This window comes from Saccopteryx bilineata, chromosome 1 (assembly GCF_036850765.1).
Source record: "Saccopteryx bilineata isolate mSacBil1 chromosome 1, mSacBil1_pri_phased_curated, whole genome shotgun sequence".
Lineage (NCBI taxonomy): Eukaryota > Metazoa > Chordata > Mammalia > Chiroptera > Emballonuridae > Saccopteryx > Saccopteryx bilineata.
Window position 1 is genome coordinate 54,567,338 of NC_089490.1, and position 23,842 is coordinate 54,591,179.

The window sequence follows — 23,842 nt, forward strand, 5'->3', positions numbered from 1 at the left end:
CTAATCCTGGAATAGACTGCAAATCAAATGTTTACTTAAAATAAGTGCAATAATTAGGAGCTCTATATTGTTGATTGTGAAAAAAGAATTTACTCCAAATTAGTTCTATGTAATGACCATTTCAAAATTACACATGTGTTTCATATAAAACTTTAGTATTCATTGTTTTCTATTTTTAATAATGTTAAATTGTTCGCTAATCACAAAAATCACAGAGGTTTATCACAATCAGAAGGTCACTATAACTCATCATCACTGCCATCATCGTCTTTCAACAAATGCACTGTCTCATAAAGATTAAATCTTAGTAAAGAAAGTAAGTTATTTTATTCTTTGCTTAAACTATAATAGAATAATGTCACTGTAACACTCATTTGATGAAAAATTCCTCCATTGCTGCTTTAAAGAGAGAGAATCTTACATTGTAATTCAGGGAAGGCTTTTCTATAGAAAATAAAAATAATGGAATTCCAGACTTCAGAACTTAAAAGACTTTAAAAATGAATTGGTTTTTCTTCATTTGAAAGGTGATTTAACTATGATCACACCACTAGATGAAAATAAAAACTGATCTGAATTCAAAGACACTAAGCTGATATTCACTCAACAAACATTTATTTAATACTTATTATAGGTCTGACAAGCTGTGGATCCTGAAATTATAAAGATATATAAACATAGTATTTGTCTTCAAGAAATTTACAATATTGTACAGAAAAACTCAGAGTTTGTCTCTGGTTTCTTTTCTCTTCTTCATGTTGATCTAGATACTTTATTTTCTTATTATGTAAACCAAACTTGAACTTGGATATAGGCAAATTAGCAAGAGCATAAAAGACTCCAATTAGACTCCTCATTGGAAGGAGGAGTCTGGGTGAATTAACGGATATAGTTGAGAAATAAAGACTCAGAAAAAAAGACAGTAGATACATTGTTTACACAGATTTTGACTTGAGAAGGTATATTTTTTTCTTTGTGGTCACAGAGAAGAAAAGGATATGAGGCATCTGAAAGAGTCTGAGATGGATAAGAAAAAACATATGGTCCTAACCTGAAGTGAGGCTAATATTCTTAGCAAATAGAAACAAAAAGAAAAGGAGAAAAAGTATAAATTATTTCAGTCAGAGTTGGACTAGAAAAAGAATCTTTAATAAGCATTCATTCAATAATCATTTATTGTGTGTATTACTGAATACATAATACACACATTTAAACTCAAGAACATGGTGTTATTGAAAAAAGTAGACAGGTTAGATTCTATCTTACTAGTTAGTGTATATTGAGTGATCTTTTCTGTGTCAAACACTCTGCTACATAATAGGGATATGAAGATAAGCAAGCTTTGACCAGCTGTTGTCCCAGAAATGTTATACAGGCAAGAAAACAAACAGGAGGTAACTTTTAGTGCAAGCAGGGCTGAGAATATTAATTCAATACCTGTGACCACTTCATCCTGTTTCATTGTTTTTCAAAGCATCTGGCATTATGTTTTATATTCTCTTCATCTAAAATATTATATATTTATTCATTTGTCTATTTATTTTCTATTCCTGCCCCATGGAATATACAATCTATGAGAAAAGGCCCCTATTTCTTTGCTGATGTCTATATCCCCTTGCTTAGGACAGTGAATGGCATATACTAAATAAGTAATGAATGAATGAGAAAATAAACAGTTGTTAATCAATATTTGTTAAATGTATTAGTGTATAAATAAATGCCCCTTTGTCACTCACCTAACTCTTACTACTTCTTCTATAAGCCTCCTCAAATACCAATATTTAAAATAACCTTTCTCTACCACTATTCCTTGTTATAATTTTTTCCTTCAAGATTATATTTTATTAATATTATTTTAAAATATATATATATCATATTGTGTTTTACAGCACAGATAGCCTATAGTTTTGAATTTAATTTCATATTTAACTTACTGGTATTGCCCCAAATGAGTTTAGAAGTTAGAGTTAAATTTTAATGTAGTTCTAACACTTTCAGATAAGTGGTAAAAATGACATAGGATAAGAAATATTATCATATTGTATCTGACTAGATTAAAATAAATGTACTATGAAAGTCTAACATTCTATATAGCACATTTTAAGAAAAGAAAACATTGAGAAAGAGACGTTGTATGTTATTGTATAACACAATATTATGGGATTCAGGGACAGGATTGATGATACTTCTTGAAGTGCTATGTTGCTTCAATTCAGAGAAAATACAAAACTCTCAAAAATCTTGGGTGACAGAGCTCTGAAGTGATAGAAACACGAGACTTGGAAAAACAGAATGACCATGAAAACATCTCTCAATCTTAACCTATCCCAGTCTTCTGAATGTTTTGTCTCATGGAATTTTAGGGAGAATAACATAAGTTAATGCATGCATATAAAAATGTTTGTAACCACTAAGATGCTGACTTTGAAGCATTAATGAAAATGTGAGATGAATTGTACAGATGTATTTTATACCTTAAAAATATGTTTATGATTTTTTCAACTGTAGCTTTTCTTTAAAAATATTTAAAAGTTGATAATATCAATATCTCACAGTAGTGTGTGTTACACATGATGCCAAACAAGTAATATATATTATCTAATTTCATTCTCTCAATTACCATGATGTAGATAATATTATAGTTATTATAATCATGGATCACAGTTTTCCAGAAAATGAAAAACACTTCAATGACTTAGCCCAAGACACTCTACTGGATTCTGATTCTGGATCTGCCTAGCAAGTCCATACTACCACAGGCAAAACCTAAAGGAGAGTTTAGAAGTCAAATCTTAAAACAATTTGCTAGTATTTGATGGCATTCTTCAATAACACTTTCCATTGATATATCCTTTACAAAAATACTATAAATAACAACGATAACCTAGAAGAAGTCATCATAAGCATCAACATTATAAATCTCTCTAAATATACAGATTAAACTCAACAACCAAGAATAATTTGTTTATTCCTTATGAGTCATCATAGGTATTCTATTTTATTAGATAAATTTATACAAGTTATGTTCTATACTGCCCTGTACTCAAATTATCATGGCAAAATCCAACAAAATCAGACAGTTCTGATTCATTAACGATCCCTTGTTTGTTCTCTCACTTTTTTGTACAGGCTGTGCCCTGGCAGAGGACCTGGTGAGGTTAGGAGTCATTCTCCTGGTGGGGTCTTCCCAATATAGCAGTCTGTGATGACAATTTGATTCAGAGCAACTCAATTGTTTATCTATGGAAGACTGTGTTAGGTCAAGTAATACTTAATGTTACTTTACATTTACATTTATGTACGCAAAAGTAGTTTTCATAAAGCTCAGTATCCCCCTTTCTTTGTAAATTACCTTTAAATGGGGTGAGTAACCACAAGGATAATATTGATATCTGACTACAGCCCTGTGATCTATAAAATTAGGTTTCTCCATGAATGTGTAGCTTGCTTTCTATTTTATTATATATTTTCTATAATAAAATTTTTTCTCATTTAATGAACCAGTAATAAATACTATATGAAATAAATTGAAATGTAAAGAGCAGATTAATTCATAATAGTGTTATAATAGATTTAAACTCATCTTACAATATGCTGAGGTTTGTGCTGAATTAGCAGAGTCTAAATCCTCTGAGAGAGAAACTTGCCCTGTACAATCACTGCTCTACAATTCCAGACCATTTTGTTAACTAGAACCAGAAGGACAGCGCCCTTCTTTATCAGTCAAATAGCTCTGTTTAAGCTGGTATCTAATGATAAGAAATAACATGTTCTCTATTCAGTATAAACACACAGTGGTGTACCTAACATCTCTCTAATATGGGCCTCACTACTCTCTCCCCACTTCCCTAATCTAATTCCATCTCAAGGTTATGTAGAGAAAGCCTGCTTATAAAAGAAGCCCTTCAGTGGAAAGCAAAATCCAGACACAGAGAAAGAAATTGAATAACTTCTTTTTAAAATATTTTTCTGCAAAGGTGAGCTGTGTTTCTATCTCTGTTGTAGGGAAGGGTCTAATGAAGACATGTTTCTAACATTTTTCATCAGTTCTAAATTTCTCTTTGAAGTCTTTGAACATCATTCTCTTGTTGAGTAAAACAGATGAGAGAAGCAAATGATCAAGCTGCTCTGTGAGTAAGCTTACTCCAGACTATTTCTACTGCTAGATTTTCCCTTTAGCTAAATCTAGTTTGGTGCATTGCCTGATGAGCAAGTGATGTGTTACATCATGTGCTGCTCCTTTCTGCCTGAGTGCTACTGGTTGGAACCTGGAACGCCTAGAGTGGCACCAGCCTTTTATTCAAGTGTGCCATGTTAACATGATAGTTTACCGTGTGAGAGGTATGATACAAAAAAAAAATTGTGTTTATTGAGCTAGGTCTTCTGTCATTCCTAACTTCTTAGAAGGCTGAACAAACTTACAAATCAAACACAGGTTCCTGGAGCTTTTGATTCAGTAGGTGTGAGGTTGGATAATCTATATTCTAAAAGCTCTCCCCAGAGGACTCTGGTTATATTTCAGGTTTAAGAAACACTGAACTAAATAACCCTTCCAAATTATAAAATTAATCTTTTCTAAGCCTGTTCAATTCTGTTATGAGATTATAGCACATGGGATGATTATGTTTTAGAAATAGTTCATTAGAATCTGGCAGGTTATTAGGAAGTGTTTGCAGTGATTCCTCCTTAGTTAACAGCCACAATGGAGCATCCCTGGTAGTCATGCTGAAATGTTACTGTTAGGCATGGTACTACACCTAGTTGTGAGACATGCATGCACTATAAGAAGCATGCAGCAGTGAGCAGTTTTCCCATATGGCCTCACTTAATGCCTTTCCTTCAATGAGGCCTATTAACAAATAAGATAATGGAAGAAAAAAAATACGGAGAATGAGTTACTCGCAATTTTTACTTACAACCTTAAGAAAAAAGCTTTCCAAGTATGATATTTTTTTCATCGAAGCATAAAGTCAGAGTTTATCATATTTTATTGAAAAAATTAGTTCTTTTTAGAGTTCCAGCCTTTATTAAAGAGGAAAAAATCTCTGAAAAACATTAATGTCTTATTGTTTGTGAAAACCTTGATCAACTTTTGAGATCAAGAAAAATGTGTCAGTGTTGAAGAGGTAGAGTTAGGCAACACACGGAGTGCACAGTGGCAAACAGCCTGAAGGACAGATAGCCATCTTGGCAAGAGAATTAGTGTGACGCAAGATAAACACCAAAGCTCTTAAGGAAGTCTTTTTTTGGAATATCTTCCTTTTAGCAAAAATAGTGCTGGGTACTCCTAACTAAACACTGGCAATCAAGGTTTTCCAGTGCAACAAACATGGTATTAGAATGAAGTTACAAGTAATATCAGGTGCTATCTTTTATCAAAACTTCAAGTTATCAGATTTAAGTGAATGTAATACAGTTAGACTAAGTACAGGTCAAAATATAATACTGATGAAAGATAATTATTTCCCCCATGGCAAATACTTCAGAAGATGTGCAAGTGTTTGTGTTTGTACCCCATAAAAAGAAGTCAGTGAGGCCCTGGCCGGTTTGCTCAGCGATAGAGCGTCGGCCTGGCGTGCAGGGGGACCCAGGTTCGATTCCCGGCCCGGGCACATAGGAGAGGCGCCTATTTGCTTCTCCACCCCCACCCCTTCCTTCCTCTCTGTCTCTCTCTTCCCCTCCCGCAGCCAAGGCTCCATTGGAGCAAAGATGGCCCGGGCGCTCGGGATGGCTCCTTGGCCTCTGCCCCAGGCGCTGGAGTGGCTCTGGTCGCGGCAGAGCGACGCCCCGGAGGGGCAGAGCATCGCCCCCTGGTGGGCAGAGTGTCGCCCCTGGTGGGCGTGCCGGGTGGATCCCGGTGGGGCGCATGCGAGAGTCTGTCTGACTGTCTCTCCCCGTTTCCGGCTTCAGAAAAGTGCAAAAAAAAAAAAAAAGTCAGTGATCCTTGGTGTTTTCAATGCCTATGCTAATTGTTAATTGGAATCACACAGTTTTAAAAAATGTCATTAATTGATCACTCGATGTTTAATGCAGCATTAACAGAACACAATGTGTAATTCATTGTGTAATTCCGTGCATTTGTTTTGTGAAAATATATTATTAGTAGGCTGAAAAGCTTAACATGTCATGTTTATATCCATGGTCAAGATATTCTCCATTTAGTGATGTTTGATTTTATTAGATTAATAGAAATAACAACACAAATCAAATAAATGACTTCGAAGGACATGCTTTCCACTATAGCAGCAAGTAAAACCATGTCAAAATACTAAAACAAAATCTGTTGTCAGAAATTAGAAGTATACAAATAATGAATTTTATATTTCAGCATATATTAAACCTTAACATAGAGAAAGGAGGTGAGGATTGAGAAAAATCAACCTTGAGGTACAATGTATAATGCTAAAAATGGACTATTTTACTATGTAACCAACACTTCTAATTTATAAAATATAGAGAATATAAAAATTAAAATATAAAGACAATCAGTACTATACAACAAATTTAGAATGCAGATAATATTTAACCACTTAACAGGCTTTTTTCACCTAACTACATGGTTGATTAAATATCACCAACAATGGGTTAGGTTGATTTCACGTGCTTTTTGAATTAATGAACTGAGAAAAATGCAATATTGCTTCGGCAGTGTTCCTGCTGAAAATGTTTAACCCTATTCTAATGATGAGGAAAAAGCAGTTGAATCCAAATAATGAAACAAGTGACCTAGAGTCTTAAAAAATACCAATGTCATAAAAGACTTAAAAAGATAAAAAGTAGGCCTGGCTGGTTGGCTCAGTGGAAAAGTGTCGGCCTGGCATGTGGAAGTCTGGGGTCGATTCACAGCCAGAGCACACAGAAGAAGCACCCATCTGCTTCTCCACCTTTCCTCATCTCCCTTCTGTCTATCTCTCTCCTCCCTTTCTGCAGCCAAGGCTCCACTGGAGCAAAGTTAGGCTGGGTGTTGAGGACGGCTTCATGGCCTCTGCCTCAGGTGCTTGAATGGCTCTGGTTGCAACCTAGCAATGCCCCAAATGGGGAGAGCATTACCCCCTAGTGGGCTTGCCGAGTGGATCCTGGTCAGGTGCATGTGGAGTCTGTCTCTCTGCCTCCCCCCTTCCTACTTCAGAAAAATAAAAAAAAAATTTAAATAAAAGCAAAATTCTATTAGAAGCAAGAAGACTGAAGAGAAATGATAGCAAATAATTTTGATCCTTGGTTGGGTCTTGAAATAGAAGGGAAGATAAATATATAGTTATACTGTATAATAAGATCAATTTGGGATATCAGTGGTTTTTTGAATATAGACTGTATATTAGATAATAGTATTGTATCAATTTAAATTTCTTGCATGTGATAATTGCATTATGGTAATATAGAAGAACTTGGAGAGGCAAATAGGTCAAAATGTATAATAAAGTACTTAGGGGTGAAATTGCGTGTCTGAAATATTTTCTCGTTATCAGAGTAAATAATACATACACATTTATAAATACATATGTGTATGGATACATGTTGTATATGTTTGTATTTACATTTCATGTATATATTTCTGTTCTCAAATATATGTATTTGTATGTATGTATATATATTAAAAGGGAGGGAAAAGGAAGAAAAAAAGAAAGAAGGGAAGAGAAGAAAGTATAGCAAAGTATTAAGAATTAATGACCCAAAAAAAAGGTATATGTATTTTTATTGTGTACTTTTTATAACTTTGCTGTATGTGTGAAATTTTTCAAAAAAATTTGGGGGCAAAATAAGTTATTTTCTGATTTACCTAATTCATACATTCACTAACAAACTTTTGTCACGTAATAGACTTGATGGTGAGAAATGACTTGAGCTGCAAGAAGGCAGAGTCATGGAAAAAGAAGTGTAACATAGTTGGGCTGGGAGCTCAGGTTCAAATTCCATATGAGTATTGATCAGCTGGGAGGTCATGGTCAATAATTTCAACTTTCTGGCCATCAGAATGCTCTTCTTTTAAATGATAGAATTGGACCAAAATGAGTTCAGAAGATAAATAATTCAGATTCAGTGATTCTCAAAGTCAGATGGATAGGAAAAAGAAAATCTTATGAAGAAATTGAAAGTAATTTAAAAATCATGTATGAGGCCTGACCTGTGGTGGCACAGTGGATAAAGCATCGACCTGGAATGCTGAGGTCACCAGTTTGAAACCCCAGGCTTGCCTGATCAAGGCACATATGGAAGTTGATGCTTCCTGCTCCTCCCCTGTTATCTCTATCTCTTCCTCTCTCTCTTTCTCTCTCTCTAATAAAAATGAATAACTAAAATCTAAAATAAAAGTTAAAAAAATGAAAATAAAAATCATGTATGATACTAAAAATTATATAAGCCAGGCAATGGCAGGGCTGTTTGTTGCTTAATTGGCCAGACAACAATGATGCTTCTATTCTCCATTATGACTCCTCAAAGGAAAATCAAACACTGGACTTGGAACATAACCAACCTCATTAAATTATTGCTACTAGCATTTGGTAGAGTACCTGGTGTTGATAGAATCTGTGAAGAAATCTCTAGCCAAAGAAACTAAGAAATTAATGATTGATGTGTTCAAAAATCCACATATGTAAGGAGGAACACTTTTTTGTTTGTTTGTTTATTTGTTTTGTATTTTTCTGAACTGAGAAGTGGGGAAGAAGAGAGACTCCCAGATGCACCAGACCAGGATCCACCTGGCATGCCCACCAGGGGGCAGTGCTATGTCCGTCTGGGCCATTGTTCTGTTGCAACTGGAACCATTCTAGCACCTGAGTTGAGGCCATGGAGACATCTTCAGCACCCCGGCCAACTTTGCTCCAATGGAGCCTTGGTTGCAGGAGGGTAAGAGAGAGACAGAGATAAAGGAGAGGGGTAAGGGTGGAGAAGCAGATGGGCACTTCTACTGTGTGCCCTGGCTGGGAATTGAACCTGGAATTTCCACATACCTGGCTGATGCTCTACTGCTGAACCAACCGGCAAAGTTGAGGAACACGTTTTATTGGATTGGAAAAGCACATCAGTTGTACATTCGCAAAAAGAAAGAATGAACTGCATTACTGTGAAAGGTATCAAAACAGTTTTCTTTTTAAACCCAATATGGAAACAATTTTTAACAGATTACAATATAAAACTAGTGGCTGAGGATTCTTCTTCTTCTTCTTCTTCTTCTTCTTTTTTTTTTTTTAAGTGAGAGGAGGTTTGAATATAACACCTGGTTTGAATATTATGATGATTTCTTTGTTATGTTAATTTCTTTCTATTTATCAAATTCAGTTTGGGGAAATTTGAAAAAACTGGTTAAGACATTCTGAAAATGCTGTACTTACCATAAAGAAATATGGATAAAAAATATAAAAATGGGGAAGATACTGATTTACTTAAAACCACCAAATAGTAGCTCAAATACATCTATTTCCATATGAATGGAGCCTCAACACATATAGTCAAGTCCAAGCTTCTTTCCTGGGGCTTGAGGCCCTGCAAGTCCAGTCTTATGTTTCATAGTGTGTATAAAGTATGTACATTCTATTCTTGTTCAGCATCATACCCCTGAACCTCTAGTTTATTTTTCTATTAATATTTCCTGAGCCATACTGTTTCCTTATATTTGTGACTTTGCAGAATTTTTTTTTTTTATCTTTATCTTTACTTCATGTAAGTGAGGTTATATTCTCCATGAAACTTTCCCCTAGGAGGCAGTATCATGCAGGGCTTAGGAGGAACTTTTAAAGTCAGAAAAATGTGAGCTTTCTAGTTGTAGGAGTTTGTTACTAAATTTACTGAGCCCCAGGTTCTTCATTTAAAAATATTTTGAAATAACAATAGTGATTATAACATAAAACTATTAATAAGATTAAATGAGATAATGTGCATACAACGTTTAACACAGAGCCTGTCCCAGAGCAAAACATTTCCTCTTCCTTCCTCTTTCTCCACAATTCCTTCCCTCTCACTGCTTGTACTACTGTCTGTAATTCCATAATATTTTATTTGTTTTGTACGGCACTTACCACATTTTGTCTACCTCACAATAAGCTATGGATTCTGTTCATATCATTAGACTACAAATTTCTTGAGAACAAGAACTGTATATTGCCCATATTTGTTTATCTCCAGAACAAAAACCAGTGGGTTATACAATACAGGTGCTTAATAAATATTCATTTAAATGACTCAAATCATTGAATTCTTAACATAAACACTTTATCTTTCCTTTTGATATTAATGCAAATTTACCAAATCTTTATATTGATGCTAAATATTCTAAAGAGAATAGTAGAGTTATAGCAAGCTGACATAAAAGCAACTTATTTTTGAGGTTATTAAAAATTTTTATATATCCTTGATATTGTGTACCTTAGTTCAAGTTACAACAAACTACAATGAGTGTTGGCTTTGTGCCCCATGGTTGAAGTCATCTTATATCTGAAGAGCTATCTTTAAATTACTAATGAGATAGCCATCCTTTCATCCATTCACCACACATTCTGTCAAAATATAGAAAAAAATTATCTAGTAGGAAATCCCTGCATGACCATAATTTACTGATTTTTGTGAGTTATCTTAAGAGCTTCTGATCAATTGGATAAATCTGGTGAAACACCTGTGTGATCTGTACTGTGAAAATAAATCTCCAGTGTTCTAGAACTCAGTTAAAAATGGCAATTAACAGAGAAGCCCACACAAAGTTACCTCAGAGATCAGCTTAGTCATCAAAAGATACTTGCTCAGCCCTGGCTGGTTGGCTCAGTAGTAGAGCATCAGCCTGGCGTGCAGGAGTCCCAGGTTCAATTCCTGGCCAGGGCACACAGGAGAGGCGCCCATCTGCTTCTCCATCCCTTCCCCTCTCCTTCCTCTCTTTCTCTTCCCCTCCCACAGCCAAGGCTCCATTGGAGCAAAGTTGGCCCGGGCACTGAGGATGGCTCCATGGCCTCTGCCTCAGGCACTAGAATGGCCCTGGTTGCAACAGAGCAACATCCCAGATGGGCAGAGCATTGCCCCCTGGTGGGCATGCTGGGTGGATCCTGGTTGGGTGCATGCGGGAATCTGTCTGACTGCCTCCCCGTTTCCAACTTCAGAAAAATACAAAAAAAAAAAAAAAAAAGATGCTTGCTCAGAGATGATATATTTTATTTTCCAATAGGATCACTTATAATTTTTAGTTTTCAGAAATAGAAACTTTTTAAAAGAGTCGGTATGATAGGTGTTACCTCTTTGTCATAAGCTGCTTTTTATATTTCTGACAAAAAGTTTGTGAATGTACAATCCAGACTCACCACATATTTCAGTTATATACCACCCTCTTTTTCCCTCTACGGGCCCTCTACAATTTGCCGAGATAGTCTACTCATTTTGTTTGCCCTACACACATCATTCTTTTTCTACCACTCTGCCTTTGCTCAGGTTGAACTCTCTGATCTTGAAAACTTGTTTCTTTTACTGCAGGCTTTTCTTTTCACCAATACAGTCTATATTCTTTGAGACCCAGCTTTGGTCCAAGTGTCACTCATTCAACTCAAGTTTCATGACACTTCACCTGTTTTTTGTACTTCATGTTTCACTGAGGAGTAGTGTTTGCTCGTCCTCATACATATGCTTTGTTCTGCAGTATAAGCATGCTCAAATCGGTGATGTTGTTTCTTTACACCCCCAGCTGAGGACTAGGAGCTGAGTCAGAGTATATATCATACTTCCAGGGCAGGCATGTAGTGAGAGGGCAGAGTGCATGACTAGAGGGCTAGAGTATTCTGTGGATTCTGATCTAGCTCAGAATAGAATTACAGATTTGGGTAACGTCTTATACAAATAGAACAATGTACAAAAATTGAGTATGAATTTGTTGTGTTTCACCTCTGTGCCTATGTTTCTGATTATGATTTTTCTTCTTCTTGAAGGCGAGAGTAAGAGCTGACATGGCACAATATATAAATGACAGCAAAGACATGACTTCATAGTTTTATGTGGAGGACCATAAAGAATAGCTGTACTTCAGTGGAATCCCTAGGGTGGGGCTTTGGTGACCCCTGCTTCATTTTTGCAGGGGGCCACATAGCGCTGGCCATCAATGACATGGAGACAGATGGCAAGTACATCAGTGATAGAAAAAAGGTGCTGGAGTAGCTGGGCAGCCTTGCCAACTACTGTCTGTTGAATTAGGCCGGCCCCACCTCACTTCCAATGAGAAGCTCATGCTGGCCTACACGTTCCACTTGCTATTCGATAAACAGCTCCCAGTTTCCTCCAGATCAGGATGGCACAGGCATTGAGATGCCAGAGAAAGACGTTCAAACTGCCCAGCTTCTAGACTCAGACAGGGATCAAGTTGGTGGTGTTGGCAGACCCTAGGCAAACTGCAGTAGATTCTCCCACTCCAAAAGATTTATGAAGTTTACTCAAACTTTGCCCTTAAGAATCCATTCTGCTCCCTGGAAATGCCCATCACGTGTGAGCTGTTTGACAAGGATCTAAAGGTAGCTCTGGAAGTGGGAGAGAAAGCTGGAACTTTTGGACCTGGGTCATAGGATGAACCTACAGTGGACCCCCCACCAAGATTCTGAGAGATTCCAACAACCTGGGTAATGCACTCTAAAATGAGAGCATGCTGAGGCTTATCACAGGTACTGACCCTCAAACCTTAGTAACATGCTTTCTTCCCTCCTGAATCTATCATTTCTATGTTCCAACTCTGTTCAGATTTATTCATGGGAGAGGCAAGCCCATAATGACCGCATTCTTTTGATTTAAAAAAAAATCTGCATTTACAAAACAGGAAAAATAAATCGGAAGCCAAAGATAGATAATGTTAAGTTGCAAATAGGTTAGGCATTTATTAGATGAAACTTCCTTAAGATTTTAAAATTTTTTGACAAAAGTAACTTTGTGCGTCATGGTTAAGTTAATAACAATATGATTAAAAAGAAAACACATTCAAAGCTCATTAGTACAGCTGTTTTATTTTGTATAATACTTTAGAAGTTACGTCTTTTGAATTTGTTAGAATTCTGTTAGTTGCCACAGTTCCTTTACAGTATTAATTAATTAGTTTTCTACAATAAAATCCCCAAAATTCCTAATGTAGGGGATACAAAACCTTTTAGTATCTTGCATTGTAAGTTCTCTTTTTTAAATTATTAGATATGCTTTATAGCAAAGACTCATTTTACTAGTCAACTAAAATAATTAAGGTTTGTAAATACTAATAAATGGACCAATGGATACAACCATAAAATTTGTATATTTTATTTGAATTTAATGTATTTATGTTATATTACATTAATTTAAATACTTTATATTAGTGTCAGAATAAAATACTACCAGTAGTAGAAATAACTTGAGAGGATTATACTTTTGAAAGAAGAGAACTTTACTGGGTGGACTTCATAATTATATAATTTTTCTCCTGAGCATAGTTGCACAGTCGATGTAGTACAGTTTGACTAAAACTCAGAAAGAGACGCATGGATTTTTGGCCTAAGCTGTCCTAGAATGAATTTTAGAGTTTCTCATAAAACCTAAATAGAGGAGGACTATCCAGGAAAGGAGAGAGAGCCACGGAGTGGGAAACCTCAAATTTGCATATTAACTCCCATGAAAGCTTTGGCTGAACTGAAAGTGTGTTTTTGATGATGGAGGGAACTTCAAGGAACCAGCAAAAAGCAATAGTTGAAAGGCAGCAAAGGCAGAATAAAGAAAGGTGTCTGGAGTTTGAGTCCACCCTTGTTAGAAGGCCTTGATAAAAAAACTGACTTTCTATATAAGTCTTAGAATTACTGCATTATAAGCATAAAATATGTCAGGACCAAGGGATTCATTGAAAACTAGGAGGAAAAACCAAAAGATCTATCCTCTTTAAGTTCAAAGTTGTCAGGCAGTAATTTCTCTATAAAAAATCAACACTCTAAAACATATCATTCAGAATATCAACTATATTATAAAAGTATTTAAATTGGTTAAAAAAAATTAAAGGAATAAGGCACAACTCACCAGTATCAAGAATGAGAGAGGAGTATCACTGCTGATCTTGAAGATATTTTAAGGAAATATTATGAACAACTATATAAAATATATTTAACAATTTAGAATAAAGTTTCTTAAAAAATACTAAAATTATAAGCAAAAAATATTTGTAGATAAATTTCTCAAAAAAATATAACAAAATTGATACAAAAAAATAGAATATGTGAATTGCTCTATAACTAATGAAAGAAACTAAATTTATTTTTAAAACTGTACCAAAAAGAAAGCTCACATCAAGATTATTTCACTGGTGAATTTTATAAAATATTTAGAGATGAATGATGGTTTTACACAATTGCTTTATAAAATAAAAAAGAGAACATGTTGCAAGTCCCTCATAAGAACAAAATTACCCTAAAATAGAAACTTGGCAAAGATATTATAATAAGTAAAAATTATAGTTAAAAAGCCTTAATAAACAGAGATATATACATGTGTAAAAACTCATCAAACTATATAGTTAAAACACTTTTAATATATACAATTTGAAAAGTTTATCAGCTGTAGAGCATTGCTATCATAAAGAATACATAGTTAATAAACTAACTCAATATGTTTTTATGTAATGGACATTTATATTGGTTTTGCATAAACAGTCTCTCAATTTTTATCCCTCATTTTTATTTGGTTCATGAGCTAGCAGAGAAAAAGACACCAAAAAAAAATGCCAAGTCTAATAGAAAAATATAAAAATAATTTAAATTTACAAAGTAAGTACCATAATATAATAATCAAGTTTTGGTACAAAGAATGGGGTAATTAACTTCAATGGGTTACTCAGTATAAAGGTTTTATTAGAACAAAGAATTCTTAAGTTAGGACTTAACGTTCATGTAACAGGTTTCTCATTTGTTTACAAAAAAATAAAGTGGAATGCATATACATATATCTATTTATATATTATTAATATATGAATTGTTATATATAAAATGCCAAATATATATTTTTATATAAATATATAGTATTTATATATATTTTACAGGTCTGTTAATTGAAAGAGCCATGACATCTCAATAGCAACAAGCCAATATAGTTCTCGGATCTTGGTTTCCAATTATTCTCTAATAAAAGGAATCAGGATTTTTTAGAAAAAAAAATGTCTGATTCTAGAATTGGAACAGGATATAGATAAAATGAACCTGGAGCATCTTGTAGTTCTAGAAAGTTAGAAAGTGTTTTAAGAAAAGAAAAAGACATAATAATGAGAAAATGTCAAAGTGACACAGGGACCAACTGAGAGAGCTCTCAATGACTAACTCTAAAACAATTAGAGCCATAAATATAAAATAAATATTCATAATTCAATGTTGATATAAATTAATAAATGAATGAATGAATAAATAGGAGAAAAAACACAAAGCACCCATGCAGAAAAATCCTAAATAATTTATATATGTCCTCCACCCTGAAAGGTAAAGTTAACTCCTCACTCTTTAAAATGTATTTATTTATTCATTTTAGAGAGGAGAGGGAGAGACAGAGAGAGAGAGAAAGAGAGAGGAGAGAAGGAGCTGGAAGCATCAACTCCCATATGTGCCTTGACCGGGCAAGCCCAGGGTTTCGAACCGGCAACCTCAGCATTTCCAGGTCGACGCTTTATCCACTGCGCCACACAGGTCAGGCAACACTTCACTCTTTAAATGTGAGCTGCTTACAGCAATGTTCTTTTAAAAAGATATGGAAAGGAGCAAAAATAGATTAATTTTACAGTGAAGAAACCTATAAATACTACCTCAGCCAGGTGCTCAAGGTCAACATCTACAGTATAAGTCATATTAATAGTATATACCCTTCATAAGATGAAAATCATCAACCTTGAGGTGATGGAAATGACACTTTACCTCTCTAGACTTCTTCCCAAGACCATATAATACTGGTCTGAACATCGGCAAAACATCAGAAAAGTATCAGTGGAGGTACATTTTACCAAATACCTCACCGCTATGCCTCAAACTAAAAGCTATCAAAAACAAGAAAAGTGTGAAAAACTGTAACAGCCAAAAGGAGCATAAGAAAACATGATAACCAAATGCTATATAGAATCTCGCATGAGAATCTGGAATAGAAAAACAGACAGTAAGTAAAATTAAAGAAATCTGAATAAAAGATAAACTTTAGATAATATTAGTATATCTATAGTGGTCCGTTAATTGTAACAACGATACAATATTTACGTTAGATATTAATAATAAGAAAAATCAGGTTTGAGGTATGTGGAGACTCAATTTTTCTCTAACTCTAAAGCTCTCCTAAAATAATTTCTTTAAAAAAATCAAATGTATAAATATATATAAAGGTATAGCTATATGAAATTTTAAGCAGTATTGTAGGACTAGTGGGTGTATTATGTCAAAGACGGTGATGGAAAATGGAGTTAGAAGAGTAAACATAATGTTATTTTATTCCTTGTTGGTTCTGCATGCCATGCTAAATATCTAGACTTGATTTTCTACAGGAATTAATTAGACAATAATGTCACAAAACCAGAAATATGTAGGATAATAATATTGCTCCTCACACTGGCCATACAAGAAAAGTGTGCCCTGATGCTTCTACTTGTAAGATTATAGCACAACTTGAAGGGTACGAAGGCTAAATGAATTGGATCCTAGCTGTGTAGCTAAAGGAATCAAAATCCATCCAACATTCAACACATAGTTTTTGTTCTTGTCCTTGTCATCATGTTTTGTTGTGTTGTGTTTAGTTCTTGTTGCTAACTATGTTCCAGAAAAACTGCTAAGTGTTTAAGATGCAGCAGTGAACTCAGAGTTCATGCTCTGTTATTACCTTCAGTAAATGATAAAAGAGTTGAACTCGCAACTTCTGTCTAATAATTATTATAACTATTTATAATTTAGTTGAATACTATGTGCTAGGCCTTCATACATATTTTTTTTAACTTATTTTAGCAATCTGCTGAAGGTTATTTCTTTTATTTGGATAATGAGACTCAGGTTCATGAATGCTCAAATTCAAAACATAAGAGTTAAGAGGCCTCTTTATAAAGTGTGGAGACATTTTTATTTTTCAAAATTCCCATTTGGGAGAGCCCTTTATTATAATATTTTCTTTTGAAATAAGGTCTCTTTGAATGGAGAATGAGACTCCAACCTAGGCTTCAGTAATCTAAATAATGCCTAAACCTACCTTTTAAGCAAAGTAAGTCATTTTAACAGGAGGATACTTAGTTTTACTTGCAATGATATTGACTTTATCCATGCATGTTGAGGGGCAGAGTATCTATATCATGCAAGAGAGAAAAACCAGCCAGATGGGCTGGCCCACTGTGGGAGAACTGGTTAAAGCAAAGGACTTGCACTAACACTAGAGGCCATACAATCAAGAGAACTCTTCTGAGAACTGAGAGGACTTTGGGGATTATCTAAATACTTTTCTGAAAGATTTACAGAAAGATATAAAAGTCTCTTAACTCCCACACAGAGTATTCAGTAACTTGTGATTGCTTGCAATCGACATTGTGAGTCTGGATTCTTACAGGAGCTTGAAAGATGCAGAGTTCTGATGCAAGTGATTTTTATCATTAATACAGAAATAGTACATACAGATGCTGGAGTTTTGGGGCTACTGGAATTACTGATTAAATTCTAAAGTACTTTTTTGCTGAGATTTATCCTGAGCAGAAATTGAAATATCAAGCAACAGTTCCAGAACTGGTGCTTCTGATATAAAATATTTTGTAATATAAGTCATCTGGCTTTTATGGTTTCCCAGAATAATATTTTCTTCATGCACACCCAAAACAGACATTTACATTAATATTTCCAGATTTTACACTTTATTTTTAATCTGGATCTTGTGAAGCACTTATATCTTAATTTCCTGTGATATTTTCCTTGACATTTGAAAATGAAAGTATTTTAGACTTATTTTAAATTTATTTTATGACCATTAAATCAACTTTGGGAATACATTAACAACATATGCTTTGTGTCACATTAAATTTTTATCTTACTTAGGTAACCTGTTTTCTGCATATGTTCTAGAGTGTTACAGTTCTACATGAATTTTATTAAATGCATTGGTAGCATTTCATGTGATTTCTGAGATTTATTTTTTAATATTTTGACTAAAGTTATTCTGACAGATTTAAAATAATGAGCTACCCTGCACTACCAGAATGAACACTACTTAAAATATTATTATTTCACTATATTGCTATTTGGTAGTATTTTATTTTAGAGATTGCGTTTTCAGAACAAGACAAGGCTGTTCTTCCACTCTTATTAAACATAGTTCTGGAAGTCTTAGCCAGAGAAACTGGGCTAGAGAAAGAAATAAAAAGCATGCATACTAGGAAAGAAGAAGTAAAGGTATAATTTTTGAAGATGCATAATCCTGTACATAGAAATCCCAAAGACTCCACAAAAAAACCTGTTAAAAATAAACATTAAAGTTACAAGATACAAAATCAATAATAAAAGTCTATTGCTTTCCTATATGTCAATGATGAAACATTGGAAAATAAACCAAAAAAAATTATTTCTTTTACAATTACAACAACAACAACAAAAATACCTAAGAATAAACTTAACAGAGAATGTGAAGGACCTATACAGTGGTCCCTCATCCATTGTGGGGGTTAGGTTCCAGAACCCCTGTGATAGGCAAAAATTGGCAAAATATTGACCTTATATTTATTTTATTATTTATATATATTTTAAGGCTTTATAAACTCTACCCACACTCTTATAAACCTTTCCCACACTGTTATTAACCTTTCCCACACTTATTTTGCCACAAAACTTATTAAAATAATATATAAAAATACCTATATACCAAAAAGTCCTGTGATATAGCTAAAAATCTACAATACAAAATTTGATATATACAATTTAAAAATCCACGATACAGTGAGACTGTGAGAAGTGAACCACGATGTTGACTGTATCCTGAAAACTACAAAGCATTATTAAAAGAAATAGAAAAAGATACAATGAAATGGAAAAATATTCCATGTTTATGGATTGAAAGAATTAAATAGTAAAAATAGTCATATTACCCCAAACAATATCAAATTTAATGTAATCCCCATCAAAATCTCACTGTTATTTTTTAAATAAATAAAACAAAAAATTATCAGATTTGTATGGAACCATAAAAAAAATCACAAATAGCCAAAGCAATCCTAAGAAAAAAGAATGAAGCCAGAGGTATCACACTACCTGACTTCAAATTATACTACAAAGCCACGATAATCAAAATAGCATGGTATTGGCAGAAAAACAGACATATGGACCAATGAAACAGAATCAAGAGCCCAGAAATAAAACCACATATGTATGGGCAAATCATCTTGGATAAAGAAGCCAAAACACACAATGGAGAAAAGAAGGACCTCTTCCATATATGGTGCTAGGAAAATCGGAAAGCCACATGCAGAAGAATGAAACTTAACTACAGTTTGTCCCCCTGAACAAAATTTAATCCAACAGAGATCAAAGACCTAAATATAAGCTAAAATAATAAATTATATGGAAGAAAACATAGGTACTAAACTCATGGACCTTGGCCGTAAAAAACAATTTATGAATTTGACCCCAAAGGCAAATAATGTAAAGGTAAAAATAAATGAATGGGACTATATCAAACTAGAAAGCACAGCAAAAGAAAATGACAACAAAACACATAAGCAGTCAACTAAATGGGAGATGATGTTTGCAAACAACGAACAGTTCAGACAAGAAGTTAATATCCAAAATATATAAATAACTCATAAAGCTTAGCAAAAACAAGTCAACAATGCAATTAAAAAAAGAGGAGAGGACCTGAACAACACTTCTCTCAAGAGGACATACAAATAGCCAACAGATATATGAAAAGATACTTATCTTCATGAGCTATTTGAGAAATGCAAATCAAAACTATAATGAGATACCATCTCATACCTATTAGACTGGCTATCATCAACAAGACAGGTAATAACAAGTGTTGTAGAAGTTGTGGAGAAAAGGGAACCCTCATTCATTGCTGGTGGGATTGCTAATTAATACAACCATTATAGAAGAAAATATGGTGTTTCTTCAAAATATTAAGAATAGAACTACTATATGACCCAGCAATCCCTCTACTATCTACCCCCAAAACTCAAAAATATTGATAAGTAAACATACATGCACTCCCATGTTCATTGCAGCATTATTCACAGTGGCCAAGACATGGAAACAACCAAAGTGTCCCTTGATAGAGGATTGGATAAAGAAGACATAGTACATATATATAATGGAATACTACTCAGCCATAAGAAATGATGACATAGTGACATTTCCAATAATATGGATGGAACTTGAGAACATTATACTGAGTGAAATAAGGAAATCAAGAAAAGCTAAGAGCTATATGATATTACACATATATTTTATATATAAAATGAGACTTATGGACATAGATAACAGTGAAGTGATGACCAGGGTTAGGGGGACTTGGAGGGAGTGGGTAGGGGGAAGGTTGTAATGAGGGAAAGAGAGACAAATATAAGGTGATGGAAAATTATTTGACTTTGGGTGATAAATATACAACATAATCAACAGTTGAAATGTTATAGCAACATTTACCTATGTACTCTTATTGATCAATGTCACCCTGTTAAGTTAAATTTTCTAAAAATTTATTTTAAAAAAAAATTTCTAAATAAAAATTTTAAAAAGAGGTTGCCCTTTTTACACAATGCAATTGATATATAATTTTATTTTTGTACATTTGCCAGATATATAGTTTTGGTATTAAAATTATGCTGACTTCATAAATTAAATGGAGAGTGTCTAAGTCAGTATAGGTGAACTTATTCTGCATAAACAAACAGAACGTTTTGGTGGATCATAGCAATAAATCTGCAAATATTGACCCCAAATTTTACTACATTACAGTATTATCTATGCTCTTGAAGTTTGTGTTTGTTTTTGTATGCGTAGGTGTGTGTGATTGTGTATGATTTAAGCATCTTAAGTTGGTCTGTGAGCTTTCTGTTGCATGGCCTTTGAGATAGTTTGTCTCATTTTGTGGAGAAATACCTACTTTTTTCTAAAACACAACTGTAGGCCACCTCTTTGCATATGAAGCCTGGCTTACCCATATGGGTGAAAATAACTTACTACTTAAAGTTTTCTTTTGAAAAATGTCAATTTTGATTCCTATATACATGATAGTGTAAACCCATGGATCTCTTCTCAGACCACAAAGATAATGAGGCTACTTGATTGAGACTGAGATTTTTTTTTTTTCTGTATTTTTCTGAAGCCGGAAATGGGGAGAGACAGTCAGACAGACTCCCGCATGTGCCCGACCGGGATCCACCCGGCATGCCCACCAGGGGGCGATGTTCTGCCCCTCCGGGGCGTCGCTCTGTCGAGATCAGAGCCACTCTAGCACCTGGGGCAGAGCCGAGGAGCCATCCCCAGCGCCCGGGCCATCTTTGCTCCAATGGAGCCTTGGCTGCGGGAGGGGAAGAGAGAGACAGAGAGGAAGGAGAGGGGGAGGGGTGGAGAAGCAGATGGGTGTTTCTCCTGTGTGCCCTGGCCGGGAATCGAACCCAGGACTTCTGCACGCCAGGCCGACGCTCTACCACTGAGCCAACCAGCCAGGGCGAGACTGAGATCTTGATAGCATCTAAGGCAATATTTGATGCCAGACTGGCTGGATGCAGTTCAGGCATCACCACTTACCTGCCATGTGCCTTTGAGCAAGTCTTAGTGAGACTCGGAATAGGTTCTATCATTCAGCATAGAGTAAAAATAAGAATAGTAAAAGTATCTCACTTTATGTTTTAGGCCTCATGAACCAGAAACATATCTGTGTCATAAAATCCTTAAGTCTGTAGTTCAAAGAAGATAATATACTTTTTGAAAAATAAATACTTCTCTCCGTTTTCCAACTCTATCAAAGAAAGTCTTCAATATGTTAAAGAAATTATACTTTGGATTTACATAGATAATTAGAAAAATGTTCATTTAGGTATAGTCTGCTCATGAATTTATTGATTCAAAAAAATAAATATTTGGGGCTTATATACCAGGTTTTAATCTAGTGCCCCTAGAGACTTACATTCAAACCATGTAAGTTAATACCAATTTCATAATGACCCATGTAATGCATTACCACCTGTATTCAATGGCAAGAAAAATATCAATAAATGCCTCTTCACATAAAAATCACATTATAGCCCTGGCCGGTTGGCTCAGCGGTAGAGCGTCGGCCTAGCGTGTGGAGGACCCGGGTTCGATTCCCGGCCAGAGCACACAGGAGAAGTGCCCATTTGCTTCTCCACCCCTCCGCCACGCTTTCCTCTCTGTCTTTCTCTTCCCCTCCCGCAGCCAAGGCTCCGTTGGAGCAAGGATGGCCTGGGAGCTGGGGATGGCTCTGTGGCCTCTGCCTCAGGCGCTGGAGTGGCTCTGGTCGCAACATGGCGACGCCCAGGATGGGCAGAGCATCGCCCCCTGGTGGGCAGAGCATCACCCGATGGTGGGCGTGCCGGGTGGATCCTGGTCGGGCGCATGCGGGAGTCTGTCTGACTGTCTCTCCCTGTTTCCAGCTTCAGAAAAATGGGGAAAAAAAAAATCACATTATAATTGAGTTTCCCTTGTATTTTGCTCATAGAAAATTTTGAAGCAAATAAGTTCTTTCAAGAATTAACTTATTCAGGTTACAAAGTGACACAACTTTGCTTCTAATAATCAAACTTATTTTGATTGTATTTTTAATTTTCTCATTTTACATTTTATTAACTGTATATTCTATCATAATTATTATAATAAAAAAGCTATTAGTAAAATAAGTCAATAACATAATTCAGCTAAAAGGCATAGTGGTATCAAAATGAACATACAAGAATGAGGGTCCACTGATAAAATTGCTGATATTCGGTGTCTTCCTTTTTCCTTACATATGTGTTATTAGGGTTGTTTTTCTTTAATATAATTATGTTAAAGTTTTGTGAACAGTGGTGTGATGATAACTGCATAGCCACCCGCATTGGGGGACTGAAAAGCACTTCTTTGTAGCATTTGCTGATTTCAAGCCCTCAGCATGAAGTCACTAAGCACAGTGTTGGGATGAGATGCTCAAATAGCTCACTGGTTAATACAGTATTTTTGATGTAAATACTTTCAAGAGACAATAGATATAATAATAGATGTAAACAATCTCAAGAATATTGATAACACTAAAATGTAGTAAAAAAAATAGGAAATGATACATTTCTAGATTTTATTTGCCTTGTCTTGATGCTACTTATTTGTGGGTTTTTTTAAAATAAATTAATATTTAATGACAAGTGTTTTTAACCAGCTCACAAAATTCCTGAAGATTTCACAATCTGCACTCCTAGGTGACTAGGAATCATCCTACACAGTGGCCTATATGTAAACAGTTGTTTTAAATGCCTCCTGAATAACTATGTTTACACTTTTGCAAATATTGACCCAAATTTCCCAAACTGTGTTTTAGTTTGCTTTCAGAATGACTATTTCAGTTGTCAATTAGAATAAGACTTCAGGACTTATCCCTTTCAAGGTATCAACCCCTCAATTTTTCTCTGCTCTTAAAGTGATTTAGAGAAGGTGAATTTTCTATGGATAACTACCAACTTTGCATCTTGTGATGATTCTAAACAAACTGCAGTAATAGTGTTCCTGCTACTTCCCACACAAGCCTGTGGAAACACAGCAAGCAATAAAGAAAATCCATCCCTAACAGGTGATAAGGATCCTTTTAAATTCTCCTAACCTTCTTTCAGGGGACCTGACAATTGGAAGAAAGGAAAGGGCAGAATAATTTTAAGTATAAGTGACAACACTTATACAATGAA

At 34.8% G+C, this 23,842-nt stretch overlaps 1 pseudogene; it reads left to right on the forward strand.

Annotated features, from left to right (window-relative positions):
* The window catches only part of LOC136319221 (trafficking protein particle complex subunit 4 pseudogene), a 38,052-nt pseudogene extending 25,525 nt beyond the window's left edge, over window positions 1-12,527 (forward strand).
* The last annotated feature ends 11,315 nt before the right edge of the window (window positions 12,528-23,842 follow it).